Source organism: Puma concolor, chromosome A3 (genome assembly GCF_028749965.1).
Source record: "Puma concolor isolate L17-30 chromosome A3, mPumCon1.1.hap2, whole genome shotgun sequence".
Taxonomy (NCBI): domain Eukaryota; kingdom Metazoa; phylum Chordata; class Mammalia; order Carnivora; family Felidae; genus Puma; species Puma concolor.
The window spans coordinates 67,942,759-67,964,556 of NC_141669.1; the positions used below are offsets into that span (position 1 = coordinate 67,942,759).

Consider the following 21,798-nt stretch of genomic DNA (forward strand, 5'->3'; position numbering starts at 1 on the left):
AACATTTAATAAATAAACTTAAAAAAATTCTTCACCTTCCACGAGTATTATAAGCACTTTCCCTATGAAATCTGCTGTATCAAGAAAAAAAAAAATGTCCAGTGTATTGAATGGTAAATTTTTTCAAATGAAAGCAAAACTCAAACAAAATCTGAATAAACTCCTAAGTGATCAAGAATTATCTGCATAATTTTACTATATTTACATTAAAACTTTTAACTTCCCTGACTGACCAAGAAGAAAAACTTCAAATGACAACTTCAACTTCAAATTACAGAGGATAATTTCCTCAGTAAAAACTGCATTGTCGGCTGAAGAGCCATAGTCAAAGGGTGCCAAGTCAAAGATGAAAAGTGTGGTGGGTCAGGTCCATAACCCAGGGCCCAGACAGAAAGTATACCTAAAAACCTCAGAAAGTATACTTAGCACAGTGAAGGACATCAGACAAAGAAGAGACTCAAAACTGTTCAAAAACACAATCGGTACTCCATTTTAAGTACCCAAAGTTGGAAGAGGTGAAAACTGACAGCATTCCAAAGAAAATGTGGTAAGCTCAGGGGCACCTGGGTGGTGCAGTCGGTTGAGGGTCCGACTCTTGGTTTCGGCTCAGGTCATAATCTCACAGTTCATGAGTTCCAGCCCCACATCGGGCTCTGCACTGATGGCGTGGCTGTTGTGATTCAGATTCTGTCTCTCCTTCTCTCTGCCCTCCCCCACTTGTGCACTCAGGCACACGCGCTCTCTCTCTCTCTCAAATAAATAATTAAACTTAAAAAAAAAGATTTTTAGAAAATGTGGTAAGCTCAACATGAAGTGCCAGCAAAAGAGTACAAACATGGGTGGCTTGGTTGTTAGAAATGAAGTCATCACCCCAGAGCACTGACCAACTCTAGAGTGCTGAGAAGTGAGTAGCCAGGTTGGAAGACACCTGGAAGTCCAGGCCCAGGAGCCAGGACCTCACAGGGGAACAAGTCTTAGAGGGACATAAGGCATCTACCCTTAAGAAGAGCTTCAGGAGCTCTCATGTGGGCACTGGCACAAACTCCTTGGCAGACAGGGAGCAACAAATTCATAGTGACTCAGGGTTAGAAGGCACTTTCTAACAACTAGAGCTCTCCAAAAAATGCAGAGGGTTGGCCAGAGAGCAGGGAGCTCACCTTATCACCAGCAGTTCACACAGGGTGGGGGAAGTACCATATGACAGGGAAGCTACAGAGGAAACCAGTACTGTGTGGGAAGCTGGGCTACATGAATGCTAAGATCCCTTCCAACCAGCAGGCCCCTAGGATTTGGTTAACCACAAAGTATTTACCATTCTTACAACCAGTACACTGTAGTAATAGTACAGTACTCAAAACTTAGTTCCCAAGGTATGCACGATACTCTCTCTTGGATGGGGCTTAAAGGATATTTCAAGAGAATGACTTTTCCATTCCTATTTTTAACATGATCTCTGTTACCTTAATTATAGCCATTCTTTGTGTTTCCATATAAGGAAAGTATTTGCATTCTCTTTAAAACAAAAGTATTCTTCTGCAAACATTTATAAATATTTTCATTGAGTTGCACAACCCCAGTAGAAAAAAAAATTGGCAAACAGTTTTGAAACTGGTTTTTACTTTTTTTTTTTTTAAGAGAGAGTGTGAGAAGGGAAGAGAGGCAGTGGGGAAGAGAGAGAGAGAGAGAGAGAGAGAGAGAGAGAGAGAGAGAATACCAAGCAGGCTCCATAGTCAATGCAGAGCCTGATGAGCGGCTAGATCCCATGACCCTGGGTTCATGACCTGGGCTGAAATCAAGAGTTGGATGCTCAATTGACTAAGCCACCCAGGTTTAGTCATTTTGATGAAAACATTAAAGTGCACCACTAAAAATATTTATCAAAACAATTATTTTATTAGGCAACTTTATACTTTTATTAATACCATAATGTACCAAGTAAAACCTATGTTCATTAAAAAAAACCTTTATTTAATTAGAAAATACTGCCTATGCTGGCATAACATCTCTGTGACCCAAAGCATATTATTGAGTCTGGGACGGTTCTTTGCAAAATGTAGAGACATTCCTGATACCTAAATGTATGTATAAAAGTTTTTATTTAATAAAGTCAGAATGTCAGAATATAAAACAGCTTGTGCTTCATAAACCCTCTGTTTACACGGCTTAAATGAAAACCTCTCTTTACTTCTTCAGTTTTGGGAGAACGGTGCTGCATTTCAAATAGATTCCTTAAAAAAATTACTCTGTGATCCCCCGATCAGATTTTAAATTCATCAGTCCCATCTACTGTACTTAAAAGTCAATGGACACATATCCAGTATCCAGAATTGGTCATTTTCCAGCTAAGTCCTGACATAACGAGAGTGACAAACCAGATCAAATAACCAAGGTACCAAATCAGCTAGAGAACTGGTTTTGCTATGGCTGTTTTAAATGCAGTTCCTAGGGCGCCTGGGTGGCGCAGTCGGTTAAGCGTCCGACTTCAGCCAGGTCACGATCTCGCGGTCTGTGAGTTCGAGCCCCGCATCAGGCTCTGGGCTGATGGCTCAGAGCCTGGAGCCTGTTTCCGATTCTGTGCCTCCCTCTCTCTCTGCCCCTCCCCCGTTCATGCTCTGTCTCTCTCTGTCCCAAAAATAAATAAACGTTGAAAAAAAAAATTAAAAAAAAAAAAATAGAAAAATAAATGCAGTTCCTAGATGTGTCCTTTTCTCACCCATTTTCTAGAGGCAGATCACGACTGCACCATAACATTTCTGAAAAAAGTGAATACATTTGGAAGCATTAAGAAAGTGTGGGAAAACTTCACTGTAATCATACTCAGCTATGGGATGATGAAGAATTAGTCATTTAGCAGTTTTTCTGCCAGAAGTTAGCTGGTTTTGCTTTCTGGTGATGTACATGTGTTTTTGATACTGCCATTTTGCTCAAAAAGTGTTGATATATTCAAAGACTAGGAATGAGACACCTGTTTGTGAGAGCAAGGATCAAAATGGTGATTTACAAGAATGGTCATTGCCATACTTATGGAGATTTCTTGCCTGTAAGCCTTGGATACTTTTTTTTTTTAATTTTTTTTTTTTTTAACGTTTATTTATTTTTTTGGGACAGAGAGAGACAGAGCATGAACGGGGGAGGGGCAGAGAGAGAGGGAGACACAGAATCAGAAACAGGCTCCAGGCTCTGAGCCATCAGCCCAGAGCCCGACGCGGGGCTCGAACTCACGGACCGCGAGATCGTGACCTGGCTGAAGTCGGACGCTTAACCGACTGCACCACCCAGGCGCCCCCAAGCCTTGGATACTTTTAAATTCTGCTAAATCCCTCAGACCCTCCAGGGGGGAGGAGTAGGCAGCCAGTGTCAGAGATTTCTTTAAAACACAACTTGCCTCACTGGAAGACAACAGGGAGGGTATTGATCTGCTTAGTTTGCTCTGACTGCAAAGGCACTAAGCAGGTGGGCAGAGACCCCTCACATTATGGAAGGCAGCCAATGGTTTACACAGTCTACTAAAAACTAGCCAAGTTCCCATGAGATCCTTCTATCTTCAAATGGAGCATGCAAAGAAATGGAGTATAAGACATCAGAATGGAGACTCCAGTCTTGGGGGCAGGTGAGAATGGTTGACCAGGATCCAAAAATGCCTTTTTTTTTTTTTTTTTTTTTTTAAATTAATCAGCTCAGTAAAGTACGCTCTACAGGGCAAGAAGATTTTTTTAACTTAGCAATCGCTGACCAGAAGACTAAAACATACCCCACTGTTAAAACCCCTCTCCGTGTAAAATCTAGAGTGACTACTGTGCCAGGAAATATGCCAGCTACACAGCCAGGGAGTATCAGTGTTCCTCTTGCCTCATGACCACAGAGGGAACACGGCAGTGACATCAAGTGCATTCTCCTTGAGATGAGCTGGCTGATGTACTAACTCAGGAGTCTGTGCAGAGGTCTCTCTTCATTCCTAATGAGGACAAACCCAATCAGCATTGGTCCTCTTCAATGAGACTGCTCACCACTCCCACACACTCTAGGAACCTCCCTCAAGAAGTTCCAGAAAGGTCCTGCTAGCCAGCTCCACAGGCTTTACAAATGAAGGAGGAGACCCTCCCCCTTGCTTTCAGTGTACATTCCAAGAAGAAAACACACACACACACACACACACACACACACACACACACACCCCAAAGCCAGAGTTTACCTTTGGTTTTGCAATGAGATAGATTTTTCATTAACACATCTCTGTCTGACTTCAGACTAAGTCCATTAATCTTTATGTACAGAACTTTGCAGAAAAAGCAGGCTGGGAGCCTGCATGCATACACGTCCCAGCCCCAAAAGGTATTCTCTGAAGTGAATATTTATTTCATTTCCTCTAAATAGCAGGAGGGATCTTGCATCTCTGCCACGCCTCTGTTGCCAGAAATAGCAATGTCAGGAGCAGCCCTCTCTGATGTAAACCAACTCCTCATGGAGGAGGGGCGGGCAGGTACAGCTAGACCATTCTATCAGCCTGACCATCCCACAGCGCTAAATTGATGCCAGCTGTCCATTACTGTCTACATTCCTTAGGTCTCTGGAACCTGCTCCTGACAAGAATAACAAACCTTCACCATCAGCTTCCAGATGATAGCAGAGGTGAGGCCTTCAGGGCTAAAAAGCAGAAAACCACCAGCTTCCCCATCACAGCTACTGTCTCTCATGGAAAGGAGGGGGGTATTTCAGAGGCCGGTGAGTGTCTTTTAGATAAGAGATGAATGAATTTTCTGATTCATGTCCTGAAAGAAAAATGCATTTTTATTTTCTTCATTTCTCCGAGTTTTACATTTGGAAATGGATGCTGTCATGTTACAAGAATCAACAGCAGGTCTGGAAATGAACCAAGGCCCTTTAATCCAGTCTTGCTTTAAAATGCAAGTGGTTTTCAATCAAACATTCCAAAATATGCTAATGATCACCTGCAGCACAAATTTTCAGGGAGCTGTAAACACTTAACCAAAAATGTGATCAAATTTTTCTCAAAAGTCTCTATGCACAAAAGTCACTCCATATCTCAGCTTCCTCTTGTCTCACAACTCCCCAGCCCCTCCGTTGTACTCTCCTCTCCTCAGAAGCTTCATCTCCCAAGTAGGCTGCGCCACATGTGCCCTGTGTTGGGCCAGGGGGCAAGCCAGGTTACCACCCTCCACTGTGCACAGACCTGACCAAGTGGCTAGCAGAAGTAGGCAGGTAAAGAGAGCATTTTAGACAAAGCCTCCAACACAAAAAGTCACGGACCAATTCAGAGTCCAGGGGTCCAATCCCTCTCTTTGATGCTGCAGACCTGTACCTTACTGTCCAGTCAGGTTAGCACTTAATTGCTTTAAACTACCCTTAATGGATACAGGTAGCATTAGAAATTGTCAGTTATCCAGAACACTGCCTAAATAATCTCTACTATTCCCTAGAGAATAGTAATAGAGAAAGAGGCTTCTAAGATATGCAAACGTGACCAGCTATACCAAAGACTCTTTCGTGATAAACAGCAACTGGTCTGGAAGCTGCCATCTCATTTTAGCTAATTGCAAACCTATTTGTTTCTGGAAAAAACAGAACAAAACAAAACAGAGAACCTGAGGCAGTTTATCATGCCTCTCACTGAGGAATGTGGTAGCTCCAGTGGGGAAATAGAGGGCAGTTTCTACTTGGATGAAAGGGACAGGCTGATCAATGCTTCATCCTCCTTAATGGGGTCCTACCCTCTGTAGCAGCTTGGCCGGGCTCTCCATAGGGGACAGACACCCAGGAGATCACCAGAGATCCAGAATCAGAGACTGTGACATCCCTTCCGGAAGCCAATTATCCCATGTTTATGTCAGTCCCAGAAGGGGCCTTAGGACAAGTCACCTCAAGGTTCAGGGCCTCAGTTTCCCCATCTGTAAAGAGAGAGGTCCAGACTGGAACAGCAGTTTCCAGCCACACATCACAATCCCTCGCGGTAATTCTGTGACTTAAGTAGGCTCAGATGTGGGTGGGCATCGGGACCTTTAAAACTAAGGGCTGAGATTTACTGATCAAATAGAGGCCCTTCCCGCCTAAAGGAAACAACAGCCTTCCTAAGCCTCGAACGCAAGGGAAATCATCTGCACTCCTCCCCACTTAGGGTAGTGGATGGAGAGGAAAAAGGTGAGCTCATCACAGCGTTAGGCAAGTCTGTCAGAGAAAGGGGCATCTCCAGCCAGCCCCATCCTGAGAACACCTGATAAACACTGATGTTGCAGCCTGCTTGAATGTTCTAGGAAGTTTCCAGTCAGTTCTAAAATTTGGACACTGTATTTGGGATTTAGATGTTCTTCCCTCTTGCTGCCTGAAACATGAGTCTCACAATAAAGTATCTTTAATGAAAATTTTGTGGTTATTTAAGTCTTTAACTAACAAATGAGACTCCTTGTCATTTGTTTTCTTTTAAAACAAAGAACTGGCTAAAACATTCGTTCATTCCCTCATTTTTAGTCTATTATAGACCACAGAAAAGTACAAAACAAATTCTAAGAAATGAACAATTAACATAACAAAAAGTGAAAAGAATTATAATACCAAGATGCCAAAAATACTGATTACATTTAAATTACTATTTGCTCTTTCATCTGGAAAACATATTCTCCATTGGAAAGTACCCAGTGTAACAGCTGCATTGCTTTTTCAACTTTCACAAACACTCTCAAAGTTAGCCAAACTCTGTGTTGGCTGCTGTCCAGGGTTTTATTGTTATGTACTATTAGTTCATAGTGAGAAATGTGGGCTAAGGAAAAGAGAAGGTGAAGGAACAACAGGGCTTCATAATCATGTGCAGATGTGAATGTTTCCGAAGGTTTATCTGCCAGAAAATGCCCCATATTACTTCTATTACCTGTAGCCTTTATTAGTTTAATTAGATAATTACAAATGTTGTGTTTTTAGGACATCATTTAGAGACTTAACTTTAAACAATTTTTCTTCTGTCAGTGGCTGACATTTTAATACTTTTCGTATGTAAAGCAAACCGGTCCATTCTCTTCCCCTCCCTCCACTTTTTAGCAAGTGCTGAAAACGAATCGAGAGGCAAACCAACAGTCAACCTGCCTTCATATGTCCACTTGTTGTCAAATCAATTATGGTTCAAAAGCCTCTCACTTTTAGTAGTTTATAAATGTTGGGACTTTATATTATTATTTTTTTAAGTTTATACAAACCAATGTAGTGACAATGACATGGTCCAGCAGAGACTTTTCAATCTCATGAACCGGTTAAGTTAAACAACCAACCAAAAAAAATGGAGCAACCAACAAGGGTTTTGACTTTTATTTCGTTAAGGATAAAAATTAAAACAAACCCCAAACTACTAAATCATATTGCCACTATCTTATAAATAAGATCCCAAATAGGAGAAGGATCATCATCTGAGAATTGAGACATCAATCCTTTACATAAGAGAACACACAGTAACCTCACATCCAGGTTCATGAAGCAGGAAATGAGCGGCTCAAGTCACACCTGGCCCCACAAGTGCAATGGGAAGCATGAGTCAGCAGTAAGAAGATGAGAGCTGAAAGCCCAACTCGCCAGCCAGGAGCAGGCACAGCCGCTGCAAGTTTCTGAGTCTAGACCGAAACATTTACTCACCCTACACTTCTATAGTCCTATCCCAATCTAAAGTTCCATATCCATCAGATGAGAATACTCTGCTAGAACGTTACCTATTTCATTAGGATGAGGAATAAAAACAAGGTCTCTTTTGTCCCACAATGTTTATCTCCAGCACCCAGCATAGCACTTGGCAAAAAGTAAGCACTCATCTCCATAGTATTTAAAGGGTTTTAAGAAAATTGCACTGATCATTGATGCTTGGGAGCTTCTTGAAAGAAAATACAATGTGGATCGGGCTTTAATTTTTAACTTTATAGAGGTATGTATATTTGCATCATTTAACACATACATAGCTCTGTGTGCCGGCCTAAGCCTCAAATAACCTTTATGAGGTAGGGACTATTATCTTTTGTATTTTATGGATGAGAAAATTATGGCACAGGTCAAAGGTCAAAGCTAGTGGAGTTGGGATTTGAACCCAAGTAGTCCAGATTGTGAGTCTACTATCCTATGCCATCCAGTATGGTTGCAACAAGCCACATGTGGCTATTTAAATTTAAATAAAATTAAATAAAATTTAAAATTCAACTCCTCAGTCCTAGCCATATGCACATGTGGATCATGGCTACAGTATTGAACAGCACAAACAGAGAATACTTTCATCACTGCAGAAAGCCCCAATGGAGGCACCAATCTATGCTCTTAGGCAAAATTCTATTGCTGCCTCCTTGATTTGGGTTTACCTCCAGACCTAAGGTCCCATCTCCAGGCCTAACCTAACCTAATAAAACAACACAAAGGGTTTTTCCAATAGGGACTCTAACACCTTCTCTTTAAGCAAAAATACATAAAAGCAAGTTGACAGCAGCATGACTCTTGACGAATGTCTTCAACAAGAAAGCCAACCAGAAACTCTTTTTTTTTTCCCTTGTTATTCTCAACTCTTCTCTTGGCAGGATGTTTGCAGAATGGTCTCTGGCTGTAAACTCACTGGCACACACTTGCACCTGTCCTGCTGTGAAAGACTGAAACCCTGTATTTATGGATTTTGTAAGCAGAGTTCAGCCAGAGGGTAGCCATTCCCAAAATTCAGTTCTCAAAATATTTACAGATATTTTTCAAAATGAACCACAGAAGGTTCTTTCTGTAACATAAGAAAGTTCTTGATATCAAGGCAGCCTTTAAGTTCTATGTCTTGGAGAAGGATTCATGGTGAGCTGCCATGAAGGTGGGGGGGTTGGGTGGGGAGGTGTTACGATTTCTGCCAATTCCCGAAATAGTTACACTTTTAAGAAAAAGGCAGTTGTGAAAGTTCAATCACCCTAAGAACAGTAACACACTGAATCCTTGTTCAATACAAGATCCGAATCCACAAGGACTTGAGGGAAGATGAAACCCTGGAAAGGTAAATTCCGGTAGGACAAAAGTCAAGTCCTAGCACCAACAGCCATAACAATAAAGAGGTAAAGAGGAAAACTTATAGGGTGGAGCGAGTCTCACGGGAAGAGGAAAGGTACTCAAGTGGGCTTACACGCGGGCTGGAGAAACCAAACAAATTCATAGCTCTGCTATGGCTGGACTTCCCAGTTGTAAAATTCTGCTTCTGCATCTGTTAAATGAAAGATATTCATCATTCCTCTTCCTTCTTCTCCTACTTATTTTCAGAAAACCCTAGAGGGTTCCCCACAGAAACTTCAGAGGTTCCTTGAAAGGACATGCATTCTCTGGGTCAAAAGAGGACTAGTTTCTCCGGCACTACAGAAAACAGAGGAAGCCAGGTATGCTGGCTCCTCATGGAGAGCCAAATACCCACAACCAAGAGCTCAAAGTGGACACAGATGTTGGATCCTCATGTTCCACACTATATGTTTACCCCTATTTACTATTTCCTCAGCACCTATTTCTGTAAACACATGCCCAAATCATCATCTCCAATAGCTGAGCAATTTTCTACAGTATGGATATGCTATAATCTATTTAACCAAGTCCCTATAAGACACAACTTAGGGGACAACTATGCTCAGTATTTTTTTTTTTTTTATATAAATGTGGTAATATCATTGTAACCTTGCCCATTATTTTCTTAGGATAAATTTCTAGAAGAGCAATCTATTGCCCTACAGAAAGGCACTTTCCCACCAGGATTATTATACAAGAGGGCCTGTTTCCCCTCTCCCCTGATCAGCCTCCTCAAGTGTTATGGTTAAGTGATCTTAACCATAATACTATAAATTAGTATTGCAGTATTATTTTAATTTGCATGTCTGTGTGCACGAATGACGTGACACTGAGTATGTTTTCATAATCTAAATGAATCACTTATTTGGGTAAGCTACTAGCCTCTCTGTGCTTCAGTTAATTTATCTGTAAAACAGAAATAATCATTGAACCTATATTCCATAGAACTGTTTTGAGAATCAAAGGAAATAATGCACATAAAATATTTACAATACATGGAACATTAAAAAAAGTTAACTATTACTGTTATTTATACTTTTTAACTTATTTCTGGTATTTATTACTTTTTAACTTATTTCTGATAAGGAAGAAATCTTCCTTTGAAACAACAGAATTCACATCAGTGGCTGCTTTTTGCGAACAGCACAGATGAAATAATTATCACTGGATAACAAAGAACCACTGTATGTACCCATGTGTAATTCTAGAAATGGACCTCCCTCCCCTTCATTTGGTTTTAACATCCAGTAGACCAAGGCTATTTTTCTGTAACGTTAAAAAAAAAATACATGTTTGAATAAAATTTTAATAAATTACGGATTCTTTATTTTCCTTTTTAAATAAAATCCTCATGTTCTCAGAATTTAAAAAATGTTTTAACAACAACAACAAAATTCCCAAAAAGAGCTTGGTTAAATAATGATACACACACACACAAACACACACACACACATATATATACACAGACACACACATACACATATATACACACACGCTCACATACATAAAAAATATGTGGACTTTCAAGCCTAAAATAAAAACAATGATATTTTATAGATATATGTAAAATATGGGACAATTACCAGATGAAATAGCAGGTAACAAAATGAGTATGTTATGATTCTTTTTTTTTTTTTTTTTGAAAACATACCTTTAGCTGGAAGAGTATACACCAAAATGTTAAAAGTTAGCACTGCCTGGTGGTATGAAAAGCAATTTAATTTTTCTCATTTTTCTTTAAAAAAAAAACCTATTTTTCTTAGTTCCTACAAAGAACACTTTGATTTTTGAAAAATTTTAAGTATTTGTACAGGTGGGATTCCAATGTGGTATGCAGTTTCTTGGACAGAGCAGAGTCTGGCAAGATAGTCCCCTCTTGGATAACAAGGTTCTCTGGCAGGAACATTTTTTGGACTGGGGAGTAGCATCTCCTATGGGTTCCTTGAGCTCTGAACCTGATATTATTGCCTCATTTTCCCAGATATGGGCAAGGGCTTTGAGCTGATTTTGTCTTTCCCCCTACTTACCAGCTATCAGTGATGCTCCAGGGCTTTCAACACTGGTCAAACTCTCCGATAAGCACACAAGGCCTCTGCTTTCCCCCAGTCTCATCCCCTGGAATGACCACATATACCTTCATTCCAGACATTCCCAGATTCAGATGTAACACCCCTCTCTCCTAATCAGCTCAAGATCACCTCCTGCAGGTGTCTTCATTGTACCCCTATGCCCATATCTAGCACAGCATTCTGTACCCCAGACTACAATGCTGGCCCATTCTTGCCCACGTTCTTGACTTTGAGTGGGTTGGGAGGGATGCAAAAGAGTGGTAGAACCAGTAGGCAGGAGGAGAGGGGACTTACTGAGGTATAGTTGACATGTAAGAAATACAATGAGTGCTTGCTTTGGCAGCACATATACTAAAATTAGAACGATACAGAGAAGATTAGCATGGCCCCTGTGCAAGGATGCCATGCAAATTCGTGAAGCGTTCCATATTTTTCCCTCTTACACTGTTGGTGGGAATGCAAATTGGTGCAGCCACTCTGGAAAACAGTGTGGAGGTTCCTCAGAAAATTAAAAATAGACCTACCCTATGACCCAGCAATAGCACTGCTAGGAATTTATCCAAGGGACACAGGAGTACTGATGCATAGGGGCACTTGTACCCCAATGTTCATAGCAGCACTCTCAACAATAGCCAAATTATGGAAAGAGCCTAAATGTCCATCAACTGATGAATGCATAAAGAAATTGTGGTTTATATACACAATGGAGTACTACAGGGCAATGAGAAAGAACGAAATATGGCCCTTTGTAGCAACGTGGATGGAACTGGAGAGTGTGATGCTAAGTGAAATAAGCCATACAGAGAAAGACAGATACCATATGGTTTCACTCTTATGTGGATCCTGAGAAACTTAACAGAAACCCATGGGGGAGGGGAAGGAAAAAAAAAAAAGAGGTTAGAGTGGGAGAGAGCCAAAGCATAAGAGACTCTTAAAAACTGAGAACAAACTGAGGGTTGATGGGGGGTGGGAGGGAGGGGAGGGTGGGTGATGGGTATTGAGGAGGGCACCTTTTGGGATGAGCAATGGGTGTTGTATGGAAACCAATTTGACAATAAATTTCATATACTGAAAAAAAAAAGAAATACAATGAACGGCACATATATAAATTACACAGTTTGAGAAGTTTCGGCATATGTATACACCTGTGAAGCCATCACCACAATCAATGAGCACATCCATCGCTCCAAAAAGTTTCCTCATACCCCGCTGTAGTCCATCCTCTTGTCCCACCTCCATGTATTCACACCCCCCCACCCCCCAGACAACCACACATCTGCTTTCTGTCACTATAGATTAGTTTACATATTCTCTAATAATGGGATCACACAGTATGAAATTTTTCTGTCTTCTTCATAATTACTTTGAGATTCAGCCCTGTTGTTATACACAGCAATACTTTTTTTTTTTTTTTTTTTTTTATAGCTGGGTAGTATTCCATTGTACAGATACAACACAGTTCATTTACACATTCACCTGTGATGGATATTTGAGCTGTTTCTGGTTTGGGGCTACTACAAATAAAGCTGCTACGAACATTTGTATACAAGTTTTTGTGTCGATACGTGCTTTCATGTCTCTTGGGTAAATGTCTTAGGAGTGGAACACCTCGGTCATATCATAGGTCATAGTGTAAGTTTTTTAAGAAACTGAATCTTGGAGTATTCTAATTTAATTAAAAAAACAAAACAAAACAAAAGACAGTGAGCAGACAAGTACCCAAATGCACTAGGGGAATATCCTTTTAAAAGAAAGATAATAAATCCCTTTTATAAGGGATGAGTCATTTTATAATGTGAATAATCATTCTCTGTAACTTTTAAAATTCAGTCTTCACATTTGAAGTATTTTTTTTTAACTTCAAATGAGTCATGCCTATATCAATTACAGTTATACAAAAATTCGCACTCTATCCACTGCCCAATTCCCCTACATTGAGCCTCATTCTTTTCAGGATTTGGATGGCACCATTTAATTGCTTCTTTCTCTGTAATTCTCTACAGTGGTGTTGCGAGAAAGAGCATGACACTGTGATTCTATCAGTCTTGAAGAAGGACCCTTTCTTTTTATATGTTCCGAGAAAAGACAGTAACCCACTCATGTGACTTTGGGGAAGTTATGCTAACTTTCTGTGCCTTTGATACTCACCCTGTTCTACTGGCATTCAAAATTAGATGTGAGAGTTAAGGGCCTCTTGTTTAAACGACTATTCTGCAGTAAATACAACTTGAGCTAAAAATAGAAAAAGCAATTCTACATGGAAACATTCTTAGTCTAGGACCCTCCCCCCAACTTAAACCTATTTAAATTCAGAACAGATAGAAGCATACATTTGTAGAATACAAAAATAAGAGTAATCTGGAACACAGAGGAAATTGTAAGAAAACTGCTCCTTGGTTCTATCCAAACTTCAAAAGATTGGGTTTTCACTGGTAAACACTGTATTCAATATTCTGTGGATGCTTTACACTACACAACAATTTTCTAAACAGATTTAAAATTTTTTTTTTCAACGTTTATTTATTTTTGGGATAGAGAGAGACAGAGCATGAACGGGGGAGGGGCAGAGAGAGAGGGAGACACAGAATCAGAAACAGGCTCCAGGCTCTGAGCCATCAGCCCAGAGCCTGACGCGGGGCTCGAACTCACGGACCGCGAGATCGTGACCTGGCTGAAGTCGGACGCTTAACCGACTGCGCCACCCAGGCGCCCCTAGATTTAAAGGACTCTAAGTATAAAAGCATAATAGAGCTAAACAGTCTGACAACTTTTATTATTTCTATTAACCCTTCTGCTCTAGTTTATACAAACCAATAAATCTCATTCTCATTCCAGATGAAAAGAAAGGAAATTCTACACAGCAGTCAAGTACATTTCTATTGCAGGCTGGGAGTATCTTTGCTTGAGACCTAACACGCATGCCCATGATTCCTCAGCACAAAGACCACTATGATTTTACATAGATGTTACAGAAGCAGGGGAGAGCCTGGGTGGCTCAGTCAGTTAAGCATCCTACTCTTGATTTCGCTCAGGTCATGATCTTGTGGTTGGTGAGATCAAGCCCTGTGTCAGGCTCTGTGCTGCTTGGGATTTTCTCTCTCTCTCTCTCTTTCTGTCTCTCTCTCAAGCTCTGTGTCAGGGTCTGCACTGCTTGGGATTTTCTCTTTCTCTCTCTCTCTCTCCCTCCCTCTCAAAATAAATAAATGAACATTTTTTTTAATGTTAGGGAAACAAACCGTTCAAGTAACAAAACCCAAATCAAGCTTGCTTAAGCTTGAAGCTATCTGTCATAGGAAGAAGTCAAACAGACACCTGCAAGGAGGTCCTGGGAACACATAACCTTAGAACAGGTGTTAAATAAAACTCCTTAGATCTAGGCATTCCCCTCTTAGAAATCTTCAGAAAAACGAGAATTCAGATAAAAGTTTGAATTCAGTAATGCTCATCACAGGGCTTTTTATAGCAGCAAAAAAGGTGAAGACAACCTAAATGCCCAGTAATAAGAGTACTTTACATAGCCATGGGTACTTTACATAGCCATGAAAAAAAATGTTCAAAAAAAATTTTTTTAAATGGACACAACTCATGACATAACAAAGGGAACATAATTATATAAAAACAAAAGTATAATTATGTGGTTGTATGTATGTGAGCAAGTATGAATAAACAAGACCAGGAAGAAGGACATTTATCAAAATGTTAACAGGGGATAGAATAGCATCAGGATCACAGGAAAATTCTTAAATGTATTACTTTCCTAATCATAAATTTTTTCTTTAATTATGTATTTCTCAAAACAAATATTTTACAGGGTTGTTGGGTTTTTTTTAAGCCCTTAAAGTACCACATTATTTCTCTGGAAACAGAATCTAAGAAGTTAACTATGGTCACCAGCAATATGGAATGCCTGTTTCTTTAAGGGTCTATAAGCAAAGACTCTAATAAGACAATTTGGATTTAGAAAAGAGAAAAATCAGAAGTCAGCTACTTAAAAATGATTCTTCAAACCAGAGAAGTTTCAAGAAAATTACTTTAAATGGTACATGGCTATAAGACACTTAAAATATGATGTTTAAAATTTTACTTTCCATGAGATTCCTCAGGTACATATTTACTCTAAAAGACTATTCTCACAGGGGCACATGGGTGACTCGGTCAGTTAAGTGCTGATTTTGGTTCAGGTCATGATCTCACGACTTTGAGACTGAGCTCAGAGTTGGTCTCAGCACTAAGCATGGAACCTCCTTAAGATTCTCTCCTTTTGCTCCTCCCCCACTAACATGCTCTTTTACTCTCTCAGTAAATTTTAAAAAAATAAAAAGTTAAAAATTATTCTTACATAATATGATCAACAATTTCCGATCAGTTCTTCATCAAGAATGTTAACCACCACAGGAGCGCCTGGGTGGCTCAGTCGGATAAGCGTCTGACTTTGGCTCGGGTCATGATCTCACGGTTTGTGAGTTTGAGCCCTGCGTTGGGCTCTGTGCTGACAGCTCAGAGCCTGGAGCCTGCTTCGGATTCTGTGTCTCCCTCTCTCTCTCTGCTCCTCCCCCACTATGCTCTGTCTCTCTCTGTCTCAAAAATAAATAAACATTAAAAAAAAACAATTAAAAAAAAAGAATGTTGACCACCACAATAGTTCAAATCATAATATCTACAATTTTCTAATTGTAATCAGAAAATATTTGAAAACTATAAAGAATTGTTAATAATGTGGACAATCTTTAACCACTGAATATAGATTTGGAGACTATTCATAATGTATGACTACGTGAAGGTAAAACCTCACAGTGACAGACACGATGCCATGGGGATTCAGTTTTTGCTGTCAGTCAGGTTTATTATTAACAGTTTCTCTGGACCCCCCCTAAATATTATGAGCTATCACCCTGACTTTGGTAAAGTCCCTCAGTGTTTCTTGATAGAATTATGGCCTACTCTGCCATTGTGCCCTATAAAAATTTATTCTCTTCCATCCTGGAATTCAAGTGAGCTTTGAAAAATACACAGACTTGCCTAAAATCTTTCAAAGCCTCCCCTTTCATCTTTGAGGTAAAACCTCATTTCAATGTATGTAAGACCTCTTTCATCTTGCTTCAACCACATTCAACACAGTCCCTCCACGCCAGCCATAGCAGAACACTTCCCCAACGCACACTATCTTCTTTCTCCATGGCTGTGTGCATGCTGTTCCCTCGGGTGGGACTTCTCCACCCCCTAATATTTCCAGCTAACACCATTCATTCATTCTTCCAGAGTCATCTCAGGTCATCATCCTTCAGAAAGCTGTCCCTATCCCCTCATATCTGTCACCTACCTAAATAAGACATGTCAATTCTATCTTCACAGTTATACCAATGACAAGGACTCGTCACTGGTTCCCTATTTCCTCCTCTGAACACTTGTCCCATGAGGGCAGAACTGGTGCCAGCACAGAGCCCAGCAATGGGAAGTATTCAACATTCCAACTGAAGCTCCACGCCCATCTAGGCTGTGGAAGCAACCTTATAAACATATCCACTACTGAGGGAAAACTAAGATGTAACAGATTAATGAGAGAATTCAGTTATTTTAAAGTGCTTATTCCCAATCAGAAATTTCTGGAAAACTGACTTTTGAAAGAAGTTTCTTGCCACCACTTCAGTAATTTCAAGATTGTTCAGATGTCCTACCTAGTTTCCCTTTTACGTGGCGCTACCTGACTTAAGAGCACGACCAGAGAAGACCCTTTAAATATTTTGGGAATTAAAAGATCTGTTTAGAAAATGTCTGAAAGTTGTTTTCTGTTCTCTGCATCATCAACCAGAAAAGTTAAACAGATTCTTGGGATGGCTCTGTGAGATCAGAATGGATGATGAATGCTAAAGCGTTCCTTGTATTCATATAGAAACACAGTGAGGATTAAAACTATTTCAGGCTCAAAGAATAGATCATAGGTCCTCTCTTTGATCCAGAAAAATCCAACTGATTCAAAACCACAGAGAAAAGATCATTTCAAAGTAAAGAACATTTTCTATAAATAATCCACATACTCAGTAATATTTTGCAAAACATGCCCACTTAGGGATTTCTGTATGCATGCTCTTTGCAAAAGCTCTTCATCATTTGAAACATATCAGCTCTCAACTCAGAATTATAACTGTAAAAATCAGTAACTTACATCTCTATATTGCCATGTATTTTTCCAAGTACTTTCGATTACATCATTTTATTTGATCCCACTTTTGGCACTCATTCCATTTCTAGAAAAATGGATTATTACCTTAGCATCTGATGCTAAAGATGTAAGACGGTAACAAATAATACAAAGGCGTAAGGGTAATAATATTCTTAATTTTTGCCAGTGGAATTAAATACTGTACACAAGTGTGTTTGTTCATGATTAGTGTCTTTACAAATGAGTCCTTTGTAAGATTAATAACTTCATTAAAATTGAAAGTAGGAAAATAATTCACAGAAAGTGTGAAAAATTCTGTTATTTTCCCCCTATACAAAAATGTACCATCTGGAGTTATTCTGTAGCCAAAAATATAACAAGAGATAGGACTTTTTTTTTAATGGTGAGGGGAAGGAGGAAACTATAAATCACAAAGAAGCCACTAGGATGAGATAATGCACAACACTGAAATCTGAGGAAGACGGTCCCAAGAGATCATCCACACACTCACACTCAGCTTGTGTAACCATGCAGGACATGTGACATGCCACCTTTTATAATGAAGCAAGAAACAGCACTCTGAGATGAGAAGAGGAACAGAATTCAACGCACTGCCAAAAATAAACAATAAAATGAAAAGAAGTAGATTTCGGAAAGAAGGCAGATTCTAGAAAGAGGGTTTGCCTGAAGAAAGCATCATTTAGAAAATCTACATCCTTCGGCATACTACATTTTGCCTCTACCGTTTTCTCTTTTCCTTAACCCTACCGTACTTGGATTTTATGTGACATGTCTGAATAAAAATGATCTAGTCTGATCCCATTCTCTTAACCTCCATCTGCCCTCCCTCCAGAACATGGGAACCCACAATGGAAATTTCACTGGAAATATGAGCTAGCACCACCCTTCTCTCCCACATCTGAGAGTTCAGCTGAGACGGCAAACAACTGGGGAAGGTATTTCTTCAACAGAAGGGATTTTTTGCCTCTCACGTAGTTTTACCCCACATTCTCAGGCTTTAGTCCCTTAAAGGGCATTCTTCAGCTCTGCAGAAAATAAAGCTTAATTCTCTCCTTCCTGGCCCTGGACTCCTCAGAGTTCACATTTTCCTGCCCTTCACCCTTACCACACCCCGGCGGGCCAGCCTGCTTTAAACAGGGCCTTTCAGCAAGATGCGACACATAATCCATCTCACCAACTGCTGCAAGACTTCTGGTGCCAAAAGGCCATTGAGAAAAAGGCTGCTAAAAACGTATGTGGTAATTCGGTACTGGCAGGTCCTGCTGGATTAGCTCTATTCCAAGTCTGTCTTTCCTGTGTCAGAACTCTCCAATGTTCATGGCTTCTCCCTGTTTTGCTGACATCCTACAGAGAGAGCCTGAATCTAAACTTTCTGCCATGTTGGAAACATTCTATATCTTCACTGTCCAAAACAGTAGCCATGAGACTTATGTGGCTATTGAGCACTTGAAATGTGGCCAGTGTGACTGAGGAACTGAATTTTTAGTTTTAGTTACCTTTAATTAATGTAAATGTAAGTTGCCGCATAAGGCTCATGGCTACCCTGCTGGACAGCATACACTAGAGTCATAATTCTGAGAGCAAAGAGTAATATGCAAACTGGGCTGTATGTTTCAATCACCTGGAGAGCTCTTAAAAGTCCCAGTGCTCATTTTACCACCAGATGATTAAAGCAAATTTTGTTGGGGTGGGACCCAGACATCTGCATTTTTAAAGGCTCCTCAGGTGATGTCAATGTGCTGACAAGAAGGAGTATCACTGCTCTAAAATGCGAAAATTTCTACCATTAATAGCCAATCCTCATCCAACAAAACATTGACAAACACTAAGCTATGTAAACAATTGGGTCAAATATTCTCCCCATCGTGCAAATCAATCCCAAGACACGAGGACAAATTTAGAAGAATTCCTTCAAGAGCAAAACCATATCCAAAAGGAATGGGCCGCTAAAGAAAGCAAGGAGTAGAAAAGGAAAGAGCTCAAAAAGGAAAGTAAAACAAGGAAGGAAAAGAGTTTTTCAAAATAACTATCAGCATCCAGAGCCTGGCTAGCCTGTGTCTTTACATACAAGTAATTTATTTTCTGGAAAGGCACCAATTAGCAACAAAATGCACCTCCAAATCTAGCACTTTGAATAAACAGCTCTAAGTAGATTATTTTTCCTTGGCTAACTCACCCACATACTATCTGCGTCTGACAGCAAGCTCTTGCCACTGTTGGTTTTTCTTCAAAGAGTAACCTGACACTTGTGCCTTTTCATGGAGCACATGAAACTTTTTAAACGGCAGTAATTAAAAAGCCAGTATCACTCCAAAACCCATGTCTTCTGGCTCGCTCTTCTCGGGTGGGCACAATGTCAACCTTCATTTGCCATTACTAATTTCATCAAGTGTATCATTAACCTGGTGCAGCTCTGTTTCTGAGGCTTGACTTAACAGAGGCATTATACCCAGAGTATAAAAAAATGCAAACAGTCACTCAAGTTCCCACAGCCTCTAATCTTCCAATCAGCATTTCCCAAAGGCACACAGTGCCCTTCAGGTGGAATGCTGACAGAGTTCCAAGGCTGATGCAAAAAATTCACCAGCATTTTCTAGGCAGCAGTACTGAAAGTCAAAAACAGGAAGAGGCGATTTTAATGGGAAGAATATTTGAAGGTCACTCTTAATGACAGTAAGTTGTTCCCTCTACTGAGAGGTAAAATATAAATGATCCAAAATTACATCTTCCCCCACTTTCCCTGATTACTACTAACATAATTCAGTCATAAAACTGAGAACTTGAGTTGACCAAGGCTTCAACAATTCACCCTACCCAACGGCCTCCCCTCCAAGGAGAAAGGGCTGGATTAAGTCCATCCACATTCACAGCCAAGAAGTTCTCACAGAGCAAATGTAATCCCTGCTGCTGTGGCAAACCAGATGATATTCCTTTCCATCTTAGCGTTGGTGGGTACCCAGCAGCAGCTCCTTATAACAACTTCTCAACTGTCCATTCCAATGGAGAGTAAAACACATGTGCGTTTTTATATTATAGTTCACACAAAGTTTACAGTAGCAACTGGACTATACTTTTGTATATATATCTGAATGTGAGGTAGACTGAATAGGGTAAAAAGGCTCTTTATATAATTAGATGGCCAGATAAACAAAGAAAGACAAACTGAAGATGAATTTCAGATAAAAAATTAATTTTTGGTATAAGTAACCCCCAAATATTGCATAAGGCGTATTTATACTAAAAAAGATGTGCTGTTTATCTGGAATTCAAACTTAACTGGGCATTCTGGTTTCTTTGTTTTTCCCAAATCTATCAACCCGACACATCACTGTGCTGGGAAAATCCAGCTTGAGAGAGTCAAGGAAGAGACCTAGTTTTGGCATCCCCGCCCCCCCCATCAACTATCCAACCATTCCTATTTCTCAGGGCCAACTATAAAAACTGTGCCCCTAGTGTGAACACTAATTTGCCACCACCTGATAAACATGTGTCCCAATGCCTTTCCTTCTCTGGACCACAGATGCTAATTATATAACTAAGTGCATATACCTGGGTATTTGGCACAGTAACAGTAAATTTTAGTTTCAGGGCCTTTATCTGAGGAAAGGCCTCAGATAAATCAAGTAAATTAAGTTTGAGATGGTGCCATAAATAGAAGTAGTCATTAGTAAATGTTATTATTCCATCAATAAAATTAAAAGCAAAATTTTCTATGGAGAAATAATATGAAGATACCAGAAAGTAAACTGAATATGTAAGTGGTTGTCATGTGAATTAAGTATCCTAAATAATAGTTTTTTTAATAGATGACTTTAGTGAACAGTTATTATGTGCCAAGCAACATTCAAAACACTTCACATGTTCTATTGGACTTAATCTGATTCCCCCAAGAAGTAAGAACTATCATCACTCCCATTTTACAGCATGAAGAAACTGAGACACAAAGATGGAATAATTTGATAAGCCTAGGATGACCATATTACCTGGTTTGCCTCAGACAATCCGAGTTTATGCATGCTGTCCTGACACAGTTGTTAAGAGGGCCCCCTTTCACTCTCATAAACTACCCAGTTTAGACAATAAATTACCTGGTCACTTAACCAAAGACCCACACTCAATAACCAGCAGAGGCAGGCTTCCATCAGGTAGTGTGGCTCCAGAAACAGAACTCAACTACTGTAAGATACCCTCCCAAGTCTTACCTTCCACAGAAGACTGGGATGATGGGATTTATTCTTTTTACTTTCACCCCATCATACCCCAGATTTCCTGCATGCTGACAAATCCATGTGGGTAGAACTGGTAAGACCATGTTTTTCAGAACTGTCCTTTATCCCCCTTTAAATCATTGATAAAATACAACACAAACCCACTGTGGGCACAGAGAATTCCTGTCAGCCTCTATTCACATCCCTGGGTCTGAAAATTTTTAAAGGTATTCAGCTTATCCGAGCAATATTTAACCAAATCCTTTTCTACTTTACAATGACCTTC

The 21,798-nt window shown here is 39.9% G+C and overlaps 1 protein-coding gene and 1 non-coding gene across 4 annotated transcripts in view; one reads left to right on the plus strand and one right to left on the minus strand.

Annotated features, from left to right (window-relative positions):
* The window catches only part of SPTBN1 (spectrin beta, non-erythrocytic 1), a 200,540-nt gene that overhangs the window by 157,534 nt on the left and 21,208 nt on the right, over positions 1-21,798 (minus strand). The window lies entirely within an intron of this gene.
* LOC112869779 (U6 spliceosomal RNA) lies at positions 11,451-11,557 on the plus strand. The gene has a single exon (XR_003224425.1). It is a non-coding gene; the product is annotated as a U6 spliceosomal RNA (small nuclear RNA).